The following is a 24,934-nucleotide window of genomic DNA, read 5'->3' on the forward strand; positions in this document are numbered from 1 at the left end:
AATACAGAACAGTTGTTTGCATTTTTATCTTTTCTTCCCCTTCAGAACTGTTTTTCTGGATAGCAGAGAGGTGACCTCAGCAGCCAGAGAGAGGAAACAGCAAAATGAGTCATCCCAGACCCTAATGAGGTGCACAAGGGACCCTTCCTGGGAGGGAGGGTCAGGTGAGGTCACGCTGCGCCAGGAGGAGGGTGGGGGGTGTGGCGGGGGCATTTTGCCTCGGGGCTTCAGTAGCGCTGGAGCAGAGCTGAGCTAATTTTACCCATAGGAGCTGACTGTGCTCAAGGCAGGGCTTATGACATTGGCCTTATCATCCTGTGATGCCCGGAAAGCTCCCAAGGTACAACTCCATTATGTCTGGGCAGGTTTTTTTTTTTTTTTTCCTCTTCTAGTTTAATACATTTTTTTCCATTAGGTGTGCATATTGGGGCACAGGATGCTGAGGTGCAAAGAGCTTCAGATTTGGGTCAAAGGTACAGAGTTCTATGTGGAACCCACCTCTGCCATCAGCTTTGTAGCTGTCTGACCTTGGGCAAGTCATTTAGTCTCTCTGAGTCTTTATGTTCTCATCTGTAAACTTGGACTTATGCCTGTCTTCTGAGGGTTCTACCCTGGGTTTATACACTCTTTGACATTTAGTGACCAAATGATAAACGTGCCAGTCACTGTTCTAGGTGCTTTATTTATATTGATTCATTTAATCCTCCAAACAAACCTGTGAAGAGGGTACTATTGCTATTCCTATTATACAAATAAGGAAATGGAGGCACGAAGAAGTTAAGTAACTTGCCTAAGGCTGCCAGTGAGTTGTGGCAGAGCTGGGAGTTGAATCCCTGGCGGAGGGTCCAGGTCCGCACTCTTCACCACTGTACCATACTGGTTTGCAATGATGCCACCTTTTTGCTTGGTTTATAGCATGAGCTTAATATTTTTCTACATGTCTGTTATAAACGAGGCTCTGAGCTAGATACTGAGCGGGGAGCAATACATTAATAATTACATCATAATACAGACTTTATTTACAGTTGCAGATGGAAGTCCTTGGTCAGCAGAGGGTATGGTAGATCTGTTTTAGTATCTTTGATATTCCAGGCTCTGGGTGAATCATTCTGCATATATCCTTTTGTCTCCTCATAACCGCCCAGAAAGTCAGGTATCATTATCTTGCCCATCTTACAGATGAAGGAAAAGAGGCTTCGAGTGTTAACTGAACCTCTTTAGATTTCCTCTGGTGAGCACAGAGCAGACTAGGTTTGTTGGATCCAGTGTTCAAGCTTCTTTGTTTTCTCTGTTAACTGCACTGCCTCCTAGAGCTACTTCTTATTGCAGAACAACTCTCCTTTCTGCCCATCACTGCCAAGTTAGGAGAAACCAGTATCCAGGAGAAACCAGTATCCAAGAGAAAGGGGGAAGGGGGGAGAGAGAAAAAGAGAGAGAGAGAATGGTGAATCTGGTAAACAAAGAGGTCAAACTAGGAATCCCCTGGAAAGAGTCAGTAATTAGAGAGAGAGAGAGAGAGAGAATGACAAATCTGGCAAACAAAAAAGGTCAAACCAGGTCTTCTCAGGAGAGTTAGTGATTAGAGAAGCAGAGAGAATGGCAAATCTGAAAAACAAAGAGGTCAAACTAGGAATTCTCAGGAAAGAGTCAGTAATTATACTTGACCTGGCTTCATTTTATACAAGTTAGAGTCTACAATGACCACAAACTAGTTTATGTGATTCTGATTAGCTTATTATACCTGCCACTTATATCATTTTGGGATTCTAGGCCTGTTTGGCTCATTACAATCAGGTGACACATATTTTCTTCCCTTCTCAGGGGCAAGGGAAGAGAATATCTTAGGTGTGATATAGGTATCAACTAGATCAAGAAACAGAGAATAAGATGATCAGTTAATTGATCTGCATGTGTGTTTGTGTTTTCCCTTCTGTATTATCAGGTTTAAGTGCAGGAAGGACATTCCACATGATTTAATTAGAAAAAAAATTAATTTAGGGAAAAAGATCCTAACAAAATGTTAGAAAGGCTGGAGAAGTGAGAGCAAGAAAGCTACATTTGCAGCTATAGAATTTAAGAATTTATTCCATAGTTAAACAGTCCAGGCATAAGGAAGGTAGGATTAGGAATCCCCTGCTGAAGCTTCTAAAATTTTTTTCAACATCCTCGATGCTGGTTAAAGGTGATTGCTCAATTGAGTGGCACTTTGACTCTTATGATTTCACTACTTTGTTTGCCAGTAAAAATAGCAGAAAGATTTAGCATTACTTCTGCCTTCCAGATTTCACACAAATCAGCTCATTGGTGGAACTTAATTTATTAGCTTCAAGGGAGGGTGGGAAATGTATATTTTAGCTGTTCTGCTTCTGCAGTGCAGAAGGGCATTCTAGAGGGTGGAAATGGACTCCGATTGAGCTAATCCAGAGAATATATCTGCCTCCAATTAAAAAATGCCCAGGGATGGTTTACTTACCTTCCCCCCCAAAGCAGGCTATTTGCCTAAGTTAAATTTCTGAATTGGTTTTTTTTTTTTTTTTTACTTTTTTACAACAGTGGTTGATTTGTAATTTCATCAGTTCAGTTTCATCTCTTCCTTGAAGTCATGCCCGAGAACAGTTGTCTTGTTTGTGTTATTTGTTCATAAATGTTTATTAAACATTTAATATATGCCTGACCCTGTGCTAGATTTGGCAGTATGGGCAGAGTTAAGTCATGGATTCTTCCATCAGAGGTCCATGGCTGCAAAGGGGAGTAAGTCAATTACATAGCACAAGGAAGATCAAGATCACTGCCTCCTGATAGCAGGCTGAGCAAGTCCAGAAAACAACTATTATTCCCACCTAGGCTGAGAATCAGGGAACGCTTCAAGAAGGACACCTTGGCCCAGTGATCCTCAGCTGGTGATGGTAGAGGTGGTAGTAGGTGTAGTGCCATTTCTTTAAGGAGCAAGAGAAAATGTGGTGTTTTTTTGTTGTCTTGGTGACTGACTGCAGGACAGGTTGCCATTGGCATTTAGTGGGCAGGGGCCAAGAATACTACATGTCCTGTTTCATTGGGCTGCTATAATAAATACCACAGACTGGTTGGCTTAAACCACAGTAATTTATTATCTCACAGGCTTGGAGTCTAGAAATCCAAAATTAGTGTCATCAGGATCATGTTTTCTTTGAAGTCTGTAGTGTTCTGTTAGAGCCTTGCTGGTAATCCAAAACTCAATCTGCCTCTGTCACACGGCCATCTGTCTCCTGTCTCCTCCTGTGTCCACATTGCTTCTGCGTATAAGGATTCCATTCATATTGGATTAAGGCCCCCCTTGATTCAGTTTGGCCTCACCTTAACTAATACAGCTTCAAAGATCCTGTTTTCAAATGGGTTCGTATATGCAGGACAGGAGCTAGGACTTGAGCATGTCATTGTGGGGGACTTATGATTCAATCCATAACATCTTACATGAGACGCTGCTCACAAATAACTGTCTTGCCCCAAAGGACAAATTTGTTCCTGTTGAAAAATACCAGTAGGTCTTGAAGGATGTGTGGGATATCTATATTTGGTGTTGGGGTGCAGGGTTGTAGCAGGTCAAGCAGAGAGAACACCATGAGCCAAGAGTTCAATCTGAATAAAGCAGAGAATGTGTGCTTTAGTGGGAAGTTTATGGTGGAAATGGAAAGTTGGGTCTGGGTAATAGAGAAACTTATTAGATTAAGACACTTGGACTTTATTCTGTTGCCATTGGGAAGCCACTCAAGATATTGGAGCAGGATTTTGAGAGCAGAAACCTAGCCTCCTCTTACCTCTTGCACCCAGTAGGCATCAGTAATGCTTTTACAATGAATGAATGCCCCAGACAAATTGTAGTTTATGAGAGATGGACTAGTTGGTACCTGGATATTGCCAGATAGAAGATCCCATGATCCTGGGAGAGCCCCAGTCAGTTAGCATTTGGACTTTTGGAGAATATACATAGTGGGCCTGGTGGCCTGCCTTGCAGATTTTCTACCACCATCCAAATGAGAAGAGAGCAGTAGTAGTTGCCTATACCAAAAAGAGAGATCTAACAATCTTGAAGGAAAGAGAGATCTTCCATCAACCCCACTTGCGTAGCCCACAGGCCATGAGTCATGTAGGCGCATACTTTGCAGTCTGTATTAATGCTTGTGCATCTTGAGCTTATTAAAAATTGCCAGTCAAACCAGCTGTTTGCTGACAAGGCCCATGTGCTGGTGACTCTGACAGCAGTTGTTCTTGGGAAGCCACTTGCTTGTCTGCATGGTGATGGCTGCCACATGATGTTCACGGTGCTATCCTATAAAGTCATGGTAGCTTTTAATATTCTGGTCAGTCAGTCCCTCTTCCTTCTTTCTGGATAGGCTTTGGAGGTTGGGAACGGGGAGCTTGGGATGGAACCAAACACACATATACATCAGATGTTGCCTTGTTAGTCGCACTGTCAGTTTTCATTTCTGAGGTCTTTCATGGGGAGAGAAAAGGATGTTTAGACTTGTGGGATGAATCCAGAGCCCTCATTTTATGGATGAAGAAACTGTGGCTCAGGGAAAGAAAGTCCAGGTTCATGCAGTGAGCTGGCCATGGGGCCACACTGGCACCTTTTGTAGCAAGGTTTAAATGGTGATTTTCTCCTGGGGGAGAAAATGGTAGTGTGCACAGGATCTGGAGTCACAGGCCTGACCTTGGCTACTGGTTCAGCTACTTACTTGCCACATAACCCCATTCTGGACCCTCAGTTTCCTTATTTGTAAAATATGTATCATGGTCATATCTTCTGTTGAGTATTGAGAAACATGGGGTCATGTGAAAAGCTTTGTCAGCTAGAAGTAAATACAGAAATGTTTCCTCTTTTTGTCGTCATCTGGAGGTTTTTGGGCTGGTGATTGGGATCATCATTAGAGAAAGAGTGGGACATTGAGGATACTACTGACCACATCCCAACACAGAACACTCTGAGGGTTCACTTCCCCACTGTGACAGTAAAGAGATTTTGCATTCAGATGTGGAAGTACAGCACTCTAGAGGAGAAAAATGACAAGCCAAATTTTAAGAGTTGCTTGTAGCCAGGAGTCCATGAGGCAGTATAATGGGAGATCTGGATAGAAAGATGGATTGTGGCCCTTCCTAGGGGTCTGGAGTGGTGGCCTGATAGCAGTTGTACTTTATTTTGATGAAGGTCAGCGGGGAAAGTCATAATGGAAAGGTGTGAGCCTGGCATCACCTTAGGACATGCAGGGAACCTGTGGCAGGAACCCCTGAGAGAGACAGGGAATCTTGCTGTTGGGGCAGGGGCCTAAAGGGTGGGTGATTCCCAAGTTTTGGGCATATGCTAAATTATTTTTCAAGTTCAACTTTTTACTTGAGGTTATAACAAGAATTTTATGCAGGTATAGAGTTGTGAAGTTTTTGAGTTTGTTGCTCTGAAGAACATTCTGGTGAGGTAGAAGGTGGTATTGTTTTCATCTCTGTTTTACAGATGAGGAAATTGAGGCCCAGAGAGCAGATGGGATTTCTCAGGCCATCCAGTTGGTCAATAGGGAAGTCAAGAGCTAGGAAGCCAAATCTAACACTTGCCCCCGTGTCACTGACCTGGATCAGGGGGGATTTTGTCAAATGGGCAGTTTCAGCTCATCCTGGAAAGCCTAAAAATGTCACGAGTTTCAGAATTTCTAGAGATAAAGATAAGATTTTCAAATATGATCTCAAGTGAATTTGGATGCAAAATGTATTTCCCCAGCAACTTCTTTTTTTTTTTCTGTCACCATTGTTTATCTTTGTTGAAAATGTCCGTGAGCGCAAGGAAGGAAAGAAATGGCCCCTGTCACTCACTGGACATCTTCTTTGTCCTGGACAGAGTGCTACCTGCTTTTCCATCTGTGGATTTAGATACATTTAGAAATGGGGTGATCATAGCACACAGCATTTATTATAGCATTCTGCTGAACAGTTTACACATATTAAATTACTTAATCTTCATTAAAGCCTCATAAGGTAGATAACAATATGATTTCCTATTTTACAGATCAGGAAACTGAGATTTAGAGAGATTAAATAGTTTGCTTGAGAGAACACAGGTCCTCAACAGATTATAATCCAAGTTTTCTAATTTGCAAACTCTTTCTTCCTTCCTACATCGTATATTGCTGTTCTACTGGTATAAATGCAGAAGAACTGTTTATTAAGGTGGTACATCTCAGACCTTGGAAGTTGCTAGATTTATAGCTGGAAGGTACTCTGAAGAGCTTGGCAGGCTGATGGTTTCCAGCCTGAGTCTGGAAGCCTCCATAGGGCTTTGGGGTTGGCGTGCTGGGGTGAGGAAGGGAGCCAAAGAAGGTAAAAAGTGATGAAAAGTGGGTGAAAGTGATGGAAGAAAAGGGGCCTCTAAAGCCCAGCCCCAGCAACTCTGCTTTTATCTGCTTTACAAACTATACATCTGCAAAGCATTTTATTTAAAGGAAAAATTCTCCTGTTATAAAAAGAACCCCACTGTAGTGGCTCAACCCCTCCCTTTACTAAGGCTGAGAGACAAAGTGGCTTTAGCAGAAGTCATAATTGGACGGGGCATCCCTTCACTCCTGGGCGCTTTGTTAGAAACACTTCCTTTTTAAATATGAAAAATTTTTTTGAACATTTTATTTGAGGAGTAATTGACATAAAAGACAGTTCATATTTAAAGTATACAATTTGATAAGTGTTAACATACAAATATACCCATGAAACCATTGCAACAGTCAAGATAATGAACATAATGATCATCCACCAAGTTTCTTGTGCCCTTTATGTGTGAGTGAGAAGAACAAGGATATTGCGTGGTCCTAGAAACTGAATGAAGAAGAGAATGATCAACTGGTGGCATCTCCTTTAATGCAAATGCTCATCTTGGTGGGACATGGCTTTTTCTTTTTCCAAGGCAATATGCACATACCCAGGCTGCTGCCTCCCCATTCCGCTCCCTCTGAGGCCTTTGGAGTACCTGCCTGGAGGTTCAGGGTCATGTGGCCTCTTGGCACTGTGGAACCTTCCGAGGCCCCCAAACACAGGCTCCTTGACCTGCATCTTTCAACTTGGCTGTGCCTCCTGTTTGGATCTCTGGAACCTCACTGAGATTGGTTCAATTTCTCTGCAAAAGAGAGTTGAAATTACAGCCAGAATTGTGTCACCTCCCTGCCTTTCAAAGACATCGTCGAACTGAATACATTTAATTATTGAGTGCCCACTGTGTGCACTGTGCTGAAAACAGAGGCAAGCTCCTAACCCCAAGGACCTAATGGGGAGAGAAAAACAAATAAGGAGTGTTGTTAACTTTTCTCGAGATAGTTATGATGATTATGCAAGAAGAATTTCATTTTATGGAAGTGGGAAGGGGACAGTCTGATCAATGGGAAAGAAGATGTTTAGAAACTGGGGAGTAGAGTCTAGAATTTGCACTGCAAATTAATCCCAGCTTCTTCCACTTACTCCCTCTGGAACTTGCACATTTTACCTTTTCTTTAAGTCTTCCTGCTCTCATGTCCTCATCTGTAATAAGGGACTGAGATTGCCTAGTTCACAAAGCAGTTGATAGGATTAAGTAAGGTGATTTATGTGAGTTGCTTAGCACAATGCCTAGCACAGAGTGAACACTCATTAAAATTATAGTTGTTGGTATCATTATCTGGCAGGGGCCAGAGCCACTTTTTTTTTTTTGCATGGGCAGGCACTGGGATAAAGAGACATACTATTTTTTTAACCTGCTCAATGGTATGATCAGAGCTTTGCTTCTCAAACAAACAAACAACAATAAAAACAAAACAAAACAGAAAAACTCCTGTGCTTTTAGGAATAGAATCCAGTCACCTTAGCCTACAGCAGTTTGGCTCCTGTATACCCTTCCTTCCAAGTTAGCTCCGTTTATCTCCTACTTCTACAACGGGTGGCTTACACAGCCTCTAAGCTAGACTGGCATCTTGCTCTTCCCAAAGCATATTAGCTCCTCTTTGCTGGGAATGCCCATTGTGCACTCGCCCCACTTCAGCCTCTTTTACATCCAGCCCCCAAGTCCATCCATATTTTCCCCAAGAGATCCCACCGCACTCTGAATTCTTGGAGTTTACCACATGCTGTCCTTCATTTTGGTCAGCCCCTCTCTTGTATGAGCTCCTTGAAGTTGCCTGTGTGCCTCCCTGGGGATTCAGGCACATACTCACAGTCAGTTCATACACATCTATGCAACAGATTGGTTTATTGCCTTTCTCAAGTATAAAAGCACAAAGAAAGCAAATCAAACCAGAATGTCATCATTGCTGATCTGTGTGCTCATCAGCCTTGGAAATGGATTTTTGGGGACTATTTGGCACCTCCATCAATGACAGGGATGACTTGGCTCTTTACAGGAATTGAAGAGAATCTGACGGGAGAGGCCTGAAGGAAAGGGAAACAGCGCCTGCATTCTTGGAGCTTCCTGAACGCCCTCCACCTCCCAGGTGATCTGCCGCCGGCTGCACCTCTGGTATGTAAATCGGCCTCATCTGCACCCTCAGCCTGCTGCCAGCTACCCGGGATGCCGGAATTCCAGGCTGAGAGGCTTTGTGAGCCAGGCAGAGGAAGTTTAATGGGCTGGGGATTACTCTCTTTTTGGTTTCTGTACCTTGCGGAGTATCCTGTGCCCTTGATTAATTCATGCTTGGGAGCTTCCGTGGTGCTCTCGGGTAAATAGGCTCCTTACCATTCATTTATTTCCCCATGGTCTTGTTTGAGAGAGCCTGGAGCCTGTGTTCCCAACAGCTTCTCCAAGGGAAAGCATTGCAGGCAATGCTGCCAGAACTGAGAATCTCAGAGGGTCTCCCAAATGTCTGTCTCCATTACCTTCTTAAGCCTAGCCTTTGCTTTTAGCTGAAAAGGGGGATTTTTATCTTGAGTCGATTTACCTGATATATGTGACTGGGAGTTTGAAAACCTGACAGTTGCTGCTGAGCTTTGAACTGCAAGAATGAGCAGCATATAGACATAACTCTGCAGCGCATCAAATCATTTCCCTTTGATTTCCAGAGCTTTAATGCTTATTTGTCTTGAGAATGACCTCACTGCTTTTTGCATCTGTAATGGAATGTGTAATGGAATGCACAGTCATTTACAAGTAATCACAAAATAATCTCTTACACTTTTATAATGTCACTCTTTTTCAGAGGACTTTCGCTTGCATTATTTCATTTAATCCTCATAACTACTCTGACAGGTAGTCAGAGTGGCTATTTTAATCCCTAATTTTCAGGTTTAGAAACTGAGGTTTAGAAAGGTTAAACAGTTAGCCAGAGAGTTAATACTTAACAGACTTGAAATTGGAACCTCAATTAGTCTAACTCCAGGACCAGTACCAGGGCTCTTTTTTTTTTTTTTCATGAAATTCCTGGGCACCAGGAATCGAGCCCAGGTCTCTGGCATGGTAGGCAAGAACTCTGCCTGCTGAGCTGTGGCCCACCCCCAGGGCTCTTTTTATTGCTTACTGTTGGTGTGACCTTGGGAATACAGTTAACCTCTCTAAACCTCAATCTTCTTATCATTAAATTGGGAACACAACTAAATGCTCCAGAGGGGGTTGTCGGTAGGGATTACATGAGACTTGCTTTTAGCTTAAAAGGGAGAGTTTCATTTTGAGTTCCAAAAACTGCGACCCATGCAACTAATGTGAGATGACATCATTTTTATACATTTGCCTCAATTCCAAATGGTGCCATAAGAAATGCGGAAGAAAAGAACATCTTTTCTCTTGTTCTAATCACCTGCACTGTGCTGAAGTTGTTTGGTATGGCACTCTCCTGTGATTAGCAAATTCACCCTGCTATCCTGAGTGTAGGTTCCTTTGTTATTCTGAGAGCATTTAAATTGGCAAGGTCCTTTTCCTACAGGCTCTCTCTCCTAATGTTCCTTGAAAGGACATTGTGTCCAAGATACATCTTAGGTCTGGAAGGACCCAAGAGCAGGAGTGGGGATTTGGCATGGAATCTCCAGTCCTGAGCTTTTCCAAAAACGGGTTGGGTACATGGGATGGGCAGTGGGGTAGAGATTGATGAAGAACTGATCTTGAAGGTCTGTCTTCTCTAGCTTCTCGCTGATGGAGATTTAATAAGGTATGTCCTGAGTCTGCTAGGCCAGCAGCACTTTTGTGAAACGGGTGGCTTAGCAGTAATGCTTGTTGGAGAAAACCAAAATGATAGATTTCTAGTACTCAATAAATGTATTATGAGGTAGCAGTGTGATATGATCAGGGAAACAGGCAGAGTAGAGTGACTGAGAGATGAGATCTTGAGTTTTTGTTCCATATGTGTGTTCACCTAGAAAAATTCCAAACTGGTAGAACAGACATAGGTGATTTGCATGGTCTAAGACACCATACGAGGAGCAGGAAGTTGAAGGCCTGGGAGCCACAGTTTGGTTCCATGTAAGAAGAAACATTCTATTGGAAACATGGAATTTGCAGCTGTGGGAGATGCTGATCTGTGCATCACTGGAGACCTCAGGGATGCCATGGGGCTTCATGAGTGGGGTGGCCAGTGGTCTCTGTAGCCTTTATGGGCCTTTCTCATCTTGAGATCCCAGGGCCAATGGTTGTCAATAGTTAGGAGGAAAGAGACATACATATGTTAAAGCAATGATGGGCCATTGTTATTTGCTAAATGGAGTAGGGGGGAAGATTGGGGGATGGATAGAATTTAAACTCTCATTTTCATTTTCATACCTTTCCCTGTGACTCACCCCCAGTCCTTGTGTCTCAGAGTTCCCAGGCCTTCTTTCAGCTCTTTTGCATGGAATTTCTTTCTTCTGTGAAATTTTCCTGCTGGGGCACTGGAAGGAACTGTGAGTTCCTAACAGGGTGACAATCTCTCTACAGGTGCCCAAGGTCTGATGGCTAGTCTCATCTTCTCAGTTAGGAGTGAGGCCTACCCTTTTACCCTGTTCAGGCTTGTCTCTGAGACCCCTTAGGGTGCTACAGTGTCAAAAATCCTGTACTAAGTTTGGTTCTGGCTGTGCCACTAATTGCTGTGTGGTGGGAGGGTCTTTGATACTCTTTTCTTAATCTGTTTTCATTGAGACTTAAGTTTGTGTTCATTTATTATTAAACCTGCAATAAATAAGATATGGTTGCTGTTTTTCAGGCGGGTGAAAATATAAAATATATGATGACAATGAAATGTGGGTAGGCCGAGTAGAAGTTGCTTTCAGAGCATATAGTTGAACAGTTTGGGAATATCTTTCCAAGTTGTAGATGAGAAATGGGAGGCTAAGCGAGGAGAACTGACTTGTGAAACTCTCTTAATGAGTGACTGATCTGGGCTTTGGGCTTGGGTCTCCTCTCTCCCTGTCCATGCTGTTTACAGTTTGAAGACTCTCCGCAGATTGGGAATAAGTAGCCTCCTGGTGCAGGTCTGAAAGCTATGAAATGGGCCACAATTCTGAAAAAAATTCGACCAATGGAAAGCCGTTAAAACCAACTATGGAAAAACATCACAGTGAGAAATAGAGCCCCTGGGAAGCCAAGATGTGGCTGGGTTCCCTTCTCTGAGCACCCTTCAGCAGCTCATCTCTCCATCCTTCTTCTCCTCTAATTCAGTCTGGAGTCATCTAGACAGATTCCTTCCTGACTGGCTTCACTGGTCCAACTTAGTCATGGAGTACTGCTCAGGATCTTAGGGGCAGAATACTTTTCACAATAAATTGCGCCTGCCTCTCCCTCCTCCCAGATGCTCTTCTGCTTGCTATTTCTCTAGGCCTGCGTCCTGGTGCCTGTCCTACAGGGAACTCATGTAAAAGTCAGTTCTCAGGAGGACTCCTGCCTAAGGCAGCCCACCTCTGGTCAGGGATTGGGGTCCAAGGGGAGGGGCCATTTTCAGATTCATCTATGGCCCAAGGAACTGAGTCTGGGATCCTTGGTGAGCTCCTCAGGTGCACCCACCCAAATTGCCTCCCCCTCCCTGAATTCATAGATTTGTTTCATAAATGCGATTACCTTCCAGATGGCCCCGCTCCTGAGATGAATGTAAGGCCTTTCAAGCCAGTCACTTCCTTGTTTGGGCAGGAGACTTCTCCCTATGACTGGACAATATATGGAACAGTTGAGACTCCATATCTTTTGGGGTTAATAATTATACTGAGTAAAGAATTCTGTCTTAAGTGGGGCATTTTATTCAAGTGCCTGAGTAGAGAAGGGTGATTTTTCTGACATCCTCCAGCCTGCTTCGCCATATTTGGAAATGTTTACCCTCCACACTGATCCATTGGAAGAGGAGGAGATGACTCAGGGTTTAGGAGAAGCAGGATTTGAATTCCTGTTTCCAGAAACAAGGTCGCCCCCTCCCCCTTCATCCCTCCCCCCTCCCCCCCTCCGTTCCTTTGCCCCTTGTTTTGGAAGCTGAGGAGAGAATGTCTCAGTTCTTTTCCCCTCGGGCTTCAGGACCACCTCCTTGCAGTGTCCTGTGCAGTGGGACGGAGGGCGTGTGAAAGGGCGTGAAGGGCGGCAGCCTGTGGATGCGTGACGTCGCGTGAGTACATCATTATTGCCCAAGCAAATTGCATTTCTGCTCGCAGACCCGGGACTCGGGAGCCCTGCGGGCTAGCTTGCTTGCAGGGTGATGGGAATGTTGCTGGGAATGCTGGCGGCTTTAATTCAGGGTGTGTACAGCTGCAATCCCGGGGGAGTGCTTCTCACAGGGAGATTTAGAGAAGAGTTCTGCCTAACTGGAATTGGGTAGAAAGATCATTCGTGAGTGTTGCCATCTGGGATTGCTAACAGGGATGCTTGTGGACACTGGGAGAGAGGTAGTTTTAGCTTGTTAAAACTGATTATGGTTGGACCTAAGTGTTGGTGTATAACACTGGAGCAGGCTCCATTATGTGGAATAAATATCTTGCATGCAGGATGAGGTATAGTTTTGATGGACTGTCAGAGTTGGAAGGAGGCTTAGAGATGACTCAGTCTACCTGTCTCATATTACAAAATTATATGGGAAGTGAAGGCCAGCAAGCTTAGCTAAATTGCTCTGAAGACACATGGCTAATTAGCGGCAGGAGGATTAGAACCCAGATCTTCTTACTTGCAGCCTATTCCTCTTTCCGCTAGACTTAGACTGCCTCTTCAGGCAAGGCAGAGAGGAAACCCATTTTGCAGATGAGCAAACTGGGACTCAGAGAGGCCAGAGTTGCCCACACAGACCTTAGTTGATGAGAAATTGAGGGCCAGGATCTAGTTCTGCCAGTTCAGACCTCTGTCCTCCATGCCACATGAGATAGATGTCTGTGTTTGTAGTATTCTAATTTTCCTTTCCTTTTTTTTTTTCCCTCTTTTTCTTTGGTTTCTGCTTACCTTTTTCTTTTTTTTTTTGGTCATATGAATGTTTTTGAAGCTGAGTTGCTACCTTCTCGTCTGCTTTGCTGCCCCTATATCTTTCTTTCCTAAAAGGGGGATGATGGCTCATTCAAAAAGCAGACCTTGGTAGTCAAGTCCTTTAGTTCAGTTACATCCGTGGCAGTGAAAACAATGCCTGGGTCATGGAAGAGAGTGAGCAGGGCTTCTATCTAAGCCTCTACTGCTGTTCTTGAAGCTGCAAGCATTTTGTAGTATTATTCCTATTCAAAGGCGAGACCTGATTCTCAACAGATCTGAGACACATACATGCCCCACGTACATCTCTAGCTTGCTTTGATGTAACTGCAGCATTCGATAGAGACCAAGAATGCAGCCCTTTCACATTCTACCCAGATGCTGTTACACGCTGTGATGAGCTACCCCTTTCAGTCAGTTCCGCTTCAGATGAACTCTAGGGCCCCATTTTACCCTGTAGGGAAGGTGGTGGAGACGTGTATGAGGGGAGCACTTTGGCCACCAGTGGCCTGGGGTGGCAGATGTAACAGAGTAGAGAAACTGCTCTGAGACCTACCTCAGTTCTGGTCAATGCCTTGGAGGTGTTCTGAAGCAGCTCTGAGGCAGCAGGGAAGCAGGAACTTGTTCTGGATTCCAAAAAATCTGCTCTAGCTATGGGGCCGTAATTGTAGGCACTGCTCCTGGGGTGGGAGGGGACTGTCTTAAAGAATAAAGCCTTTTCCAGTTGTGATGCTGAGGGCAGGGGCACTAAGAAGGTAGTGTTGGTTATATTCATATGAATAATAATACTGTTAATAAGGAGAAGGGATGTGCATTCATTGCTTACCGGGCTCTAGGCTGAACACTTGATTGACCTAAATCATTCAGTCACCACTACATCTGCCCGCGACTAGGTACTATTTTTTAACCTCCATTTTCTAGAGGAAGAACCTGAGGCTTTGAGAGGTTAAATAACTTGCCCAAGGCCACATAGTCATTAATGGAGCTGGGACTTGAACCCAGTTAGTCTGACTGCAGAGTGCAAGCTGATCAGGAGCAAGGGCATATTGGATTCTGGCCGGCAAGGATATAGCCGAGCAGGGAGAGTCGTAACTGGGTAATGGTAACTCCTTACACATTGCTATGACATTTCATTAAATCAAGTGTGCCAAAGGTCTATGAACAGATATTTTTCCTTTGCTTTAGATTGGTCTCTGGGAAGCTCAGCCAACTTTGAAGACCACCTCCAGCACAGGAACTTTGTTCAGCTTAAGAGGCTTAGCCAGATTTATGGCTTTTATTTTCTTGCCTTCATCTTATTTTCTTCCTCCTCCATTTCCTCACTTAAAAATACCATGAATTCTGTGTATCTTTTATCAAGCATGTTAGATCCTTTCTGGAAGAAGGCAGACTATATAAATAAATGAGATGCATATCTAGCATTTTGGCTATTACGATGTCTAAGGAAGAGATGGTCTGTGGAGTAGTGGGCAGAGATGAGAGAGGTGATTTTCTGACCTGGTTTTATTGCCACCTCAGTGTCTAACCAGGGCGAGGCCTTTCTGAGTCTCAGCTTTCTCACTTGAAGATGAAGTTGCCATCGATGAATGCTCTCTGTGCTGAATGCTACACTAAGCGCCCTATGCGGCTTATGTCCTTGGATTCTCCCCACAGTGCTACAAGGCAATATTCCCACTTACCTGTAAGGAAAGGAAGGCCTGGAGAAGCAGAAAAAGTTGCCCAAACTCCATAGCTCCTGAGTACAAGCCTTTGTAATCCATGTCTGCCTGACTCCAAAGCTCAAGCTATTAGCTGTAGTGCTTGCTACTTTCCCTTAAATTATCTGTGAGGCTTCTTTTATCTGTAGGACATTTTCATCAAAGTTTACCAAATCTTTATTCGCTTCCTCATACTATCCTGGGCACTGTTCCAGGATTATAGTGAAAAATAAGACACTCAAGACAATGATCCCTTGGAGTTTGCATTCTAGTAGGGACGAGTGGAAGAGGTATTTAGATAATAAATGAACATGTAAATCATGAGGAGGAGGATTCAAATAGGGCAGTATGACTGTGACGGACTAGAGAACGGTTTTTGGGCAGGTGATGTTTAAGCTGAGATCTGAATGACAAGGAGCCAGCCATGCACACATCAGGAGGAAGAGCATTCTAGGAAGAGGGAACAGCCAATGCAAAGGCTGCGAAGTGGGATGAGTTTGTGTTTGCTGAACAGGAGACCTGTGTGGTAGGAGCAGGCTACAGGGAGAGGAAAGAAATATGAGAGGAGAGACAAGTAGGGGTAATAAGAGGGGTTAGTAAGCTATAGAAGAGGCTTAGACTTGAGTCTAGTGTGATAGGAAGCATCTGAGTTATGTTTTCTCAACATCATTCTGGTACTGTGGGGGGAAATGGATTGCAAGGGGTAGGGACAAGAGTAGAAGCAGAAAGATCAGATGAGAGGAGACTCTGGAAATTATCTAAGTGAGAGATGATGGTGACTTTGATTAGGGTAATAGAAGTGGGACTGGAGGGAAGCAGGTGGGTTCAGGACATGTTTTGAAGGGATTGTCTACCATACATCAAGTGAGATTTTCTTCAGAGAGATGTAATGCTAAATGGGCAGAAATCTGGGAGATCCAGAGGGAGAGAAAATACATGCAGTGGTGATTGCACAGACATGCAGCTTGAATTCAGGACTAAGGAGTGTGTGTGCTCCCCACTTGTTTCTGACCTTAAGCTTCTGGCCAAGGAATAGAGGGCAGTGGCTTCCTGCCTCTGACTTCCTGGCTGAGAGCTGCTGGAACGCCCCAAAATAAGCCCCACGAAACATGCCACTTCCTTTGCTCTCCCTGGGTATTTTTATAAAGAATTCTTTCCCACCAAGAATAGAGAACATTCAGAGTGATGTTGACTCTATGGGCCATACTTAATATATTTTTTTTCCTTGATGTGTTGTCTGTGCTCGCAGAGCTGCTTTCTGCTGCCTGTAAAGTCCCTGGTGGAGCACCTCCAACCGCCGTGTAAGATGCTTCTGAAATGCTCGGTGGGAGACTGGCAGAGTTGGGTCTTCAAAATCCCACCTTGGGATGGTGGATCAGTGGCAGAATTCTCACCTGCCATGCCAGAGACCTCTGGGTTCCATTCCCAGTCCCTGCCCGTGGAAAAAAAAAATATATATATATATATCCCACCTTGGCTTCAGGATTCTGGGCTCACGGTTTCCAGCTTTGCCTGTTCCCTGTGACTCATTTTAGTGGGGTGGGCTTTGCTACAAATATTCCATTTTCATTAGAGAAACTGGTCGTTTACCAGCGAAGAAATAGGGGACTTAGCCAAAGTCCCACAGCAAGGTGACGTCTGAGTCAGGCTGGGAATCTAAGATTCCTGAATGAGCCCTGCCCTCCAATCCCCAGAGCAAAGCTGCCTTACCTGTAACTTCATGCTCCTGAGTATCCTGTGGTGTTCTCTACAGCCATCAGCCTAACCCCTGAGGAGCTCAGAGACCTTAAATTTGAATCATCTAAAATTCACTCCTGAGGCTTCTTCACACACTCCTCTTTAAACAAGTGTTTTTTAAAAATCTATTTAACATTATCTCTTAAAAATGTTTCGTTTTTGTTCATTTGAGTTTCTTTAAAACTTCCTTCATATTTCCCATTCATTTATTCAACAAACACTTATTGAGTTCTTACTGTATGCCAGGCATTGTGCTAGGTGCTGGGGATTGATTCAAAGATAATTTGGAGGCGTATGGAAGGGGAGTGGATAATTACAGCACAGTGAGATAAGTGCTATAATAGATGGATATATAAAGAGCTAGAAATAGCACCATGAATAACATCTCTGAACAAATTGCCTTCTTTTTTTCCTTTTGGATTATTCCCTTATGTATATTGCCCAAAGTGGGATTACTGGGTCATTTGAAAGATGAAAACAATTTGGCACAAAGAGATGTAATGGCTTGCCTGGGGGAATACAGCTCAATTTTCAACAAGGAAAAAAAAAAAATTGTTGACAACTCCAGAATTAGACCACTTCACAAGGAGGGTCGGGCAGTTTTTATACTACTCCTGTCAATGTGGTGGCTTTGAGGAAAAGCACCTGTTCTATCCATGTCAGTACATGTAGAAACATATATCCTCATAATTAATCTCACAGATTTTCATGCTAACCTAGCAATGTGAGTATTGTTGTTTCCGTTTTCAAGTGAGAAAAAAACTGAGGCTTCCTTAAGGAATTTGCTTGCTCAAGGCTCCATAGTTAATAAATGAAGGGTTCAGGAATCAAGGGCAGGTCTTTTGCTTCTGAGTCGCCCATCCTGTTGTGTGTGCTCTGTTCCAGCGAGCGCCTGGAATTTCATTTCATGAACTGCAGAGATACTTACTTAATAGATATTTATATGGAAATAGGCATACACTTCTGAACTCCCAAAGGCACAGCCAGGGAAAAGTGTCCCTGTGTACACTTCCCTGAAAGCACCTGACCCTGGTCCAGGAACTGACAGCTCATCTTCATGGCCCAAGCCCGGGAGCACAGAAACTCAAGTAGAGCTGAGATCATGCAACAAATCCACTTTGAAACATTTACTGTTTTCCTAAGTATTTCATGACATTAAGAAGACCTCCCATCACTGGTATCCAGGGCTGATCATAACCATATACCAGTATGTGTCCACTGTTGACTTCCCTGATGGTTCCACTCACCTATCATTAAATCAGCCAAATCCTTTGTCATTTCCTAGATATACCCTGTTTTTTCTCATTTTCATGCATTAGCTCATGTTGTTCTTTTAGACTGAGATGACCTCTTCCATCTCCAGCAATACAATTCCTGTTCCTCCTTTAAACCTCTAGGCAGATGTTACCTTCTGCCCTCAGTAATTCCTGGTCACCGTACACTCCCCAGCATAGTCCACTCTAGCTGATCTCTGTTTTCTGTTAGCTCACACGACAGTTAGCTCTGAGGCAGAAGAGCATAGCTATATGGAGTTGTATGAGTGTGGGGCCTGGGTTTGAATTCTGCTTGTGATTCTTCCTTTTGGGCCAGTTAATCTGCTTCAGCTGGAGTTTCCTTTTCTGTAAAATGGTTATAAATATAAAATATATAATTATATAAATCCTACCGTCCTGTAAGATTGTTATGGGGATTTGTATTACTATTGTCTCTGCCTCCTTAATGGTACTTGCTATCACCTGCTTTGTTCATGTCTTACTCTCCTAGACAGGTTGCTCTTTAGGGGCGGGGAGGGTATCTGTTTCTCCTGTGCCTTGGACATAGGGGAACTACCTCAAAGCCTCCTTTTAGGGAAAGAAGGGTTCTAGACAATCCAAATGGTGATATCAAAGCAAGTTCATTACTAGTCAGAGCCCCTGGTCATGCTGTGCCAGTCCTGGATTTGGCTCTGTGACGTGAGGCTTTGGACAGAAATGACAGGTGTTGGAGACACCTCTAGTTCCTGCTTCTTGAGTAGCAGGTAAGCAGTTGGAGCCTGTGTCCACCCTATTTTCTGATTCACAAAGTCTGCTGGTGTCGGCAATTTTCCAAAGGCAAAGTGGAAATCTGCTTGGAACCTAAGTCATAGTTTCCTTCTTGTGCTTCAGGTGTCTCTTCTGTGTGTGAGAAATCCAGGCTTTGAGGGAAGGGTAGTTGGAGGTATGGGTTGGCAGTAACTCTGAGAGCTACCTTCTCTGACTTCTCTGTGCGTTGGGCCACGGAGAGAGGGCTCCCTTCAGAAGAAACTCTCTTTTGGACACCTCGATCCTTGCTAATCTTCGAGGCTGACTGCTTCTAAGGGGGATTCATTTCACAAAGGGATACCTCCACCTTTTAACTTGCCTTCTCATCTCTTCTCAAAATGCAGGTGCTTTAGCCTGTCACATGAGGCCCTCCATGTTCTGTCTGCAGCATTCCTTTCCAGGCTCATCTCATGTCCCACCGCACCCCTTTACCTCCACAGCCTCTGGTCTAACCAGATTAGTCACTTCTCTGAGAACACCCTGAACTCATCCTCTTCATGGCCTTTGTACATTGTGTTCCTGGGCTTATTTTCTTCCTCCTCGTACGTGGAAATCCTCTTGGGTATCCAGGCTCAGTTTAGATTTTACATCATCTGTAAAGCTCTTCCAGACCCTCAGAGTGATTTTGTTTCTGCATGCTTTTCATTTCTTCTTTCGTATTTTAGCGTGCACCCAGTGTGGCTGGGCTCTTTGAGAGCTCTGGGCATGTCGAACTCATCTCAGTTCTCCACAGCACCTGTATCTACTAGGTCCGCACACTGTGCCTTATCAAGGACAGAAGGTGCTAGTAAATGCCTCTTTTGCTAATGGTTTTGTCAGAGGTGTTTACAACCCCCGTTAGGGTTATCCACCATTTGTTTGATGATGAGCCCAGTCATTTGAATTCTGTTTTTTAATTGGCCTGACATTAGCTCATTGCTAATTTTTCTCCAGGCCTGTTTCCCACATACCCAGCAGCTGTCCGCTTAGTAGTGCCGGGCTCTGAGCTTTTTAAGTACACTTAAAAGCGTTAACAACATGGTGGAATTCAGGAAAGATTTACCTGCTTCTAACATGAATTTTATTTTTTAATTTGAAATGTAAGCTTTATTTTTATCCCAAAGTTCCTTGAAATGTGAAAATAGCAGAAGAGTTTTTTTCCCCCCCCAGTATATTTCTACCTTTAGCAGAATAACTGTTAGTGTTATAGTTGTAACCGCAAAGTAACAAAGCCCATGTCCTGTAGTTTTTTTTTTTTTAACTTTTTTTATTGTATAGTATAACATATATACAGCACAAAGAAATAAAAAAAGCGATAGTTTTCAAAGCACTCTTCAACAAGTAGTTATAAGACAGATCCCAGAGTTTGTCATGGGCTGCCATATGATCCTCTCATATTTTTCTTTCTAGCTACTCCAGAATATAGGAGGCTAGAGGGCTTAAATATCTTTTTATCATCATAATCAACTTTTTTTTCCTTCTTTGTTTTTGTGAAAAATAACATATATAAAAAAAGCTATACATTTCAAAGCATAGCACCACAATTAGTTGTAGAAAATATTTCAGAGTTTGACATGGGTTACAATTTCACAATTTTAGGTTGTTACTTCTAGCTGCTCTAAAATACTGGAGACTAAAGGAGATAGCAATTTAATGATTAAGCATTCATATTCGTTTGTTAAATCCTACCTTCTCTGTATAACTCCACCATCACCTTTGATCTTTCCATCCCTCTTTTTAGGGGTGTTTGGGCTATGGCAATTCTAAATTTCTCATGTTGGAAGGGTCTGTCACTAATATGGGTTCTGGAGATGAAACTATCTGATGTTCTGGAAAAGCTGGGCTAGGTTTCAGGACTTATCTGGACCAGGGACCCATCTGGAGGTTGTAGGTTTCTGGAAAGTTAGCCTAGTGCATGGAACCCTTGTGGAATCTTATATATTGCCCTAGGTGTTCTTTAGGATTGGCTGGAATGGTCCTGGTTGGGGGTTGGCAGGTTATGATAAGTAGCAAGTTCTAACTGAAGCTTGCATAAGAGCAAACGCCAAAGTAGCCTCTCGACTCTATTTGAACTCTCTCTGCTGCTGATACTTTATTAATTATACTTCTTTTCTCCCTTTTGGTCAGGGTGTAATTGTTGATCCCAGGGTGCCAGATCTGAATTCATCCTTGGGAGTCATCTCTCATGTTACCAGGGAGACTTTCACCCCTGGATGTCATGTCCCACGTAGCGGGGAGGGCAATGATTTCACTTGCAGAGTTGGGTGGAGTTTGGTTTTTGGTTTTGCAGATCTGGGTTAAAATCCTGGCTTTACTACTCACTAGCACTGAAACCTTGGGCAGGCGCCCAACTTCCCTAACCTCGGTTTCTTCAGTGCACAAGTTGGGTAAATAATTTATTTCTTATAGGGTTGATGGAAAGTTTAAATGAAATTTTGGGCATGAAATTGGGATTTTATTGCATGGTTCATAAACTAGATTTTAAAGCAGCAGGTCCCAGCAGTTTTTTGCTGAAGGCAAATACTTGGATATGTTCGTCTTCATGAATGTGTTTTAAATTTTCTGAATGATAAAATAATACAAATTTATAGTCAGGGGACGTACAGTATCTAACAGACTTAGAAACATACATGGCTTATAAGAATAAGTTGTAGTTCAAATAAATTAGAACCACAGAACAATAGACTTTGAGAAATTATAGAAACTGTGGAAGGCAAGGGGACAAACATCAGTGCATGCTGTGCGCAGACCCTGTGTGATGCATGTTGGCTGTGGAATACCAGGGAATGGTTGCCCACATCCTGATGGCCATGTGGAACTAGCCCTGTTTTGCAGACAGGGAAGCTGGAGCTCAGGAAAGTTAAATAATTAACTCAAGACCCTGGACCCACTAAGAATTAGAAATGGGACCTGAATTTGAACACAAGTCCACCATGAAAGCCTTGAGCTTCATCCTGAACTCATGGATGACCTTTAGAAATCTTTCTGGTTTATAGATCGGACGAGTACTGCTTTCACTTGTTGATTCTGTGTCCCCTCCCTCCAGCAACAACCACTGATTCAGGGCCATAAAGAGCAGTAGAAATCTGCAGTCTTGATGTCCCATAACTTCTTTAATGAATCTAGATGCATTCCTTGTCTTCTCCTGCCAAGAATCAGCTCATAAAATGTCTCATTTTGTGCTCCTTTCATTGTATACATTCATCAGCCTTTATTTCTTTTTCTCTCTTGTGGGAAGATCCTTACCTTTATCCATTTCTGTTTTTGAGGTCAGAAGTATATTCAAAGAGAACTTCATGAAGAGGCCTTCATGCTTTCTTTTTAAAAATGCAGGTGGAAGATCAAGTTCGTTGGATATTTCCTGTAGTTCCTCTTGCCATTTATGGCAATAGTTGTGGGGTTGGGAAGGCACACTGGACTGGGAGATAGGAATCATGCTTCTCCTCTTGAATCTGTCACTGACCAGTAAGATGACTTGCCCTTTTGGGGCGTCAGTCTCTTCATCTGGAAAGTGAGAGGGCACTACTAGGTGACTCTCAAGATTTTAAAATTCTGCATGTTGTTGTGGTGTCAAAACTGTCAGTCGCTGCTGAGCTATGTAATCCTGCAGCTGTTTTTCTGATACTTTTCAGTTTTTAGATTTAATGTATTCAACAATGTATAATTTTTAAAGGGAGGCTTTTATAGACATTTCTGAGATATAAGAAAGGGGGGGGATAAATGGATGTTAAAAAATAGAAAACAACCAATTAAATAGTATATAGCATGTAATTCTCCTTGGAAACTTACCACGAAATTGAGGAGCACTTTAACAAGTGGTAATTTAAATTGCATTTGAACTCTGGTAATGGTTTGTTTGCATGGGAACTTCAATCATTTCACAGCGGTTCTTTAGCAAATCTGCTTGTTCTCTTTATGGAAAAGATTAAAAAAATTATTAAAAGAGACACTGGCTATGGAAAAGGGAGGCCACTTTTATTTGTGCATAGAGGGAAACTGGTGAGTGTGGATGCCAGCAAAGTGTAGAGAGCTTTACCTTTTAGTGGGTTTTAGAAAACTGGGAAGTCAGATGTCCTTTGTTACTGTTGTATGAAACTGTTCTGATTTTTAACTCCCTCTACAAAGAGGAGCGTTAAGTTTCATGGGGTTTGGAGTTGGGTGGCTTTTGTTTTCTATGAGATTGCAAGTTTGAAATTGCTGCTTTGTTGCATTTTAGTGGAAGTGGCATTGAGAGTTCTAATGTCCTTGAAGACCACTGGCTCTCAGGAAGCTCAGTGCTGGGCTGGATTCACCTTGATTATGACCCGTTATCCTAACTTAAATTTCTGTCTGCTGTTGGGATATACCAGGAAAGCTTTGATGCAGATATTCAGAGGCCTGGGTGTGTAAGTTGTGGCTTTGCTCCATAACTGACCATTGGATCGAGGGCAAGCCCTTTTGCTCAGTGAGTCTCCATTTCCTCCCCTGTGTAAGTGTAACTGGGGTGCAGGGGACCAAGCCCTGCACTTAGAGCTCTGTTTTGCCACTAGTGGTGGGTTCCTGGAGTGGCCATCTCCCTGCTGTCACCTGGAAGGGTTGAGGTGGATCGTTTTAAGATACCTCCAGACTTTGAACTTATGTGAGTATTGGCAGATGTGGAACATTTCTTAAATTGTATGAATGGCCAAATGACATTTAAAATGGCAGCAATGAAAATGGACATTCTAGTTTTCTGGCATGTGGATTTCTTCAGCATGTACAAATGACATTTTATAATGCCCGCTGTCCTGGAATGCTTGTCTGTTGAGATATATATTGTGTAATCCTTAGCGAACGAGTAATAGTTTGTAATGAAATAAAACTTGTGATGAGGACTTATCAGGAATTTTTGAGATTTTCCAGCTCCCTATAGCTCATCGTCCCCCAGTTTTCATTTGAGGAAACTAAATGTTATAGGGTTATGAGGTCCCATAGTTAGGGATTTGTCTCCAAACTCATATTTTTTCTATTTATTGTCATTCAGATTTTGCTATTATTTGTTTTTCTTCCCTACAACATGAGTATCTAACTAATTGATCTATCCCTTTTAAGTCTATTATTAAGACGAAGTTTGTTTTCCCAGGAGAACTGAGGATTGCATACTGGGTCAGCAACATTCTCTTTCCCCATCACCCTGAGACAAATTAATAAAATTACAAGTGTTGGGAACTGATCGAGGCTTTAGGAACTATTGAAGGGAGCCATTAGATTTAGATTCAAACTTGGCATCATTCCCAGTGTGGACAGTCATTGCGCTCATAAATCTGGGAAATTCTAAAGCTTGTAAAACCCTAGATATTAAAAATGAACCACCTTCTCCAATTTTTCACGGGTGGAGACACTAAGGCTCATAGAAATAAGTGAAGACAGAATCCAATCCCCTGATTCCCAATCTAATGTTTGCTCCACTGAGCATTCATTGGTAGGAAAATATTTATCCTCATTGGTGAGTCCTACACAGAAAAGAAGACTTTCCTTTTTTTAATGAATTTTAAGAACTAGTGGTTTCCATTTAAAACATGGACACTAGTAAGGATAGATTAAGAACTAGGGAAGAACGGAAATGTACTTCCTATTTTCTTGGATTGATTTCACTGGCGATGGAGACGCTATAATAATGCTAATGAAATATATGGCAGGCAAAGGCAGTACTCAGTTCTTGGTAGGTGGCATACAGAGAAATGAGGGAAAACATTGAAGTAAAGTTCTCATGTTGTCTGTGACTGTATTACTTCTTTCCTTCTTCTTTGGCATGGTGTGAAATGTTCTTGGAGTTGATAGACCAGAATGAAAATGTCAACGATCAGCATTATGGGTTTTTGCCAGGAAATAAAATAAAAGTAATTTTATCGAGTGGCTTTTGTTTAGTCCTGTACAAGATGCTTCTTCTTTTGCGATCTCATTTTATTTTTCCCAACAACCCTTTGATGTAGATGAGACTAAAATTATTTAGGCAAAGTATCTGAGCCTTTGTCTTTAAGAAACTCCATTGGAGTCCGAGTTTGAATCCCTGGTTGGGTACCCAGAATGGGAGATTCTGACCAGGTGAAGTGAGGTTCCCGGTGATTTGATGTACCTCC

General features: G+C 42.9%; 1 protein-coding gene across 5 annotated transcripts in view; it reads left to right on the forward strand.

Annotated features, from left to right (window-relative positions):
• LPP (LIM domain containing preferred translocation partner in lipoma) overlaps positions 1-24,934 on the forward strand; it is a 696,418-nt gene that overhangs the window by 48,078 nt on the left and 623,406 nt on the right. For 4 of the 5 annotated variants that reach the window (XM_077117865.1, XM_077117860.1, XM_077117864.1 and 1 more), the window contains exon 2: positions 8,382-8,497. The gene's annotated coding sequence lies outside the window, so the exon portion shown is untranslated. Of the gene's footprint in view, positions 1-8,381; positions 8,498-12,371; positions 12,525-24,934 lie in introns of those variants that run through there. The other variant, XM_077117862.1, reaches the window with a different exon arrangement.

Source organism: Tamandua tetradactyla, chromosome 10, assembly GCF_023851605.1.
Source record: "Tamandua tetradactyla isolate mTamTet1 chromosome 10, mTamTet1.pri, whole genome shotgun sequence".
Classification (NCBI taxonomy): domain Eukaryota; kingdom Metazoa; phylum Chordata; class Mammalia; order Pilosa; family Myrmecophagidae; genus Tamandua; species Tamandua tetradactyla.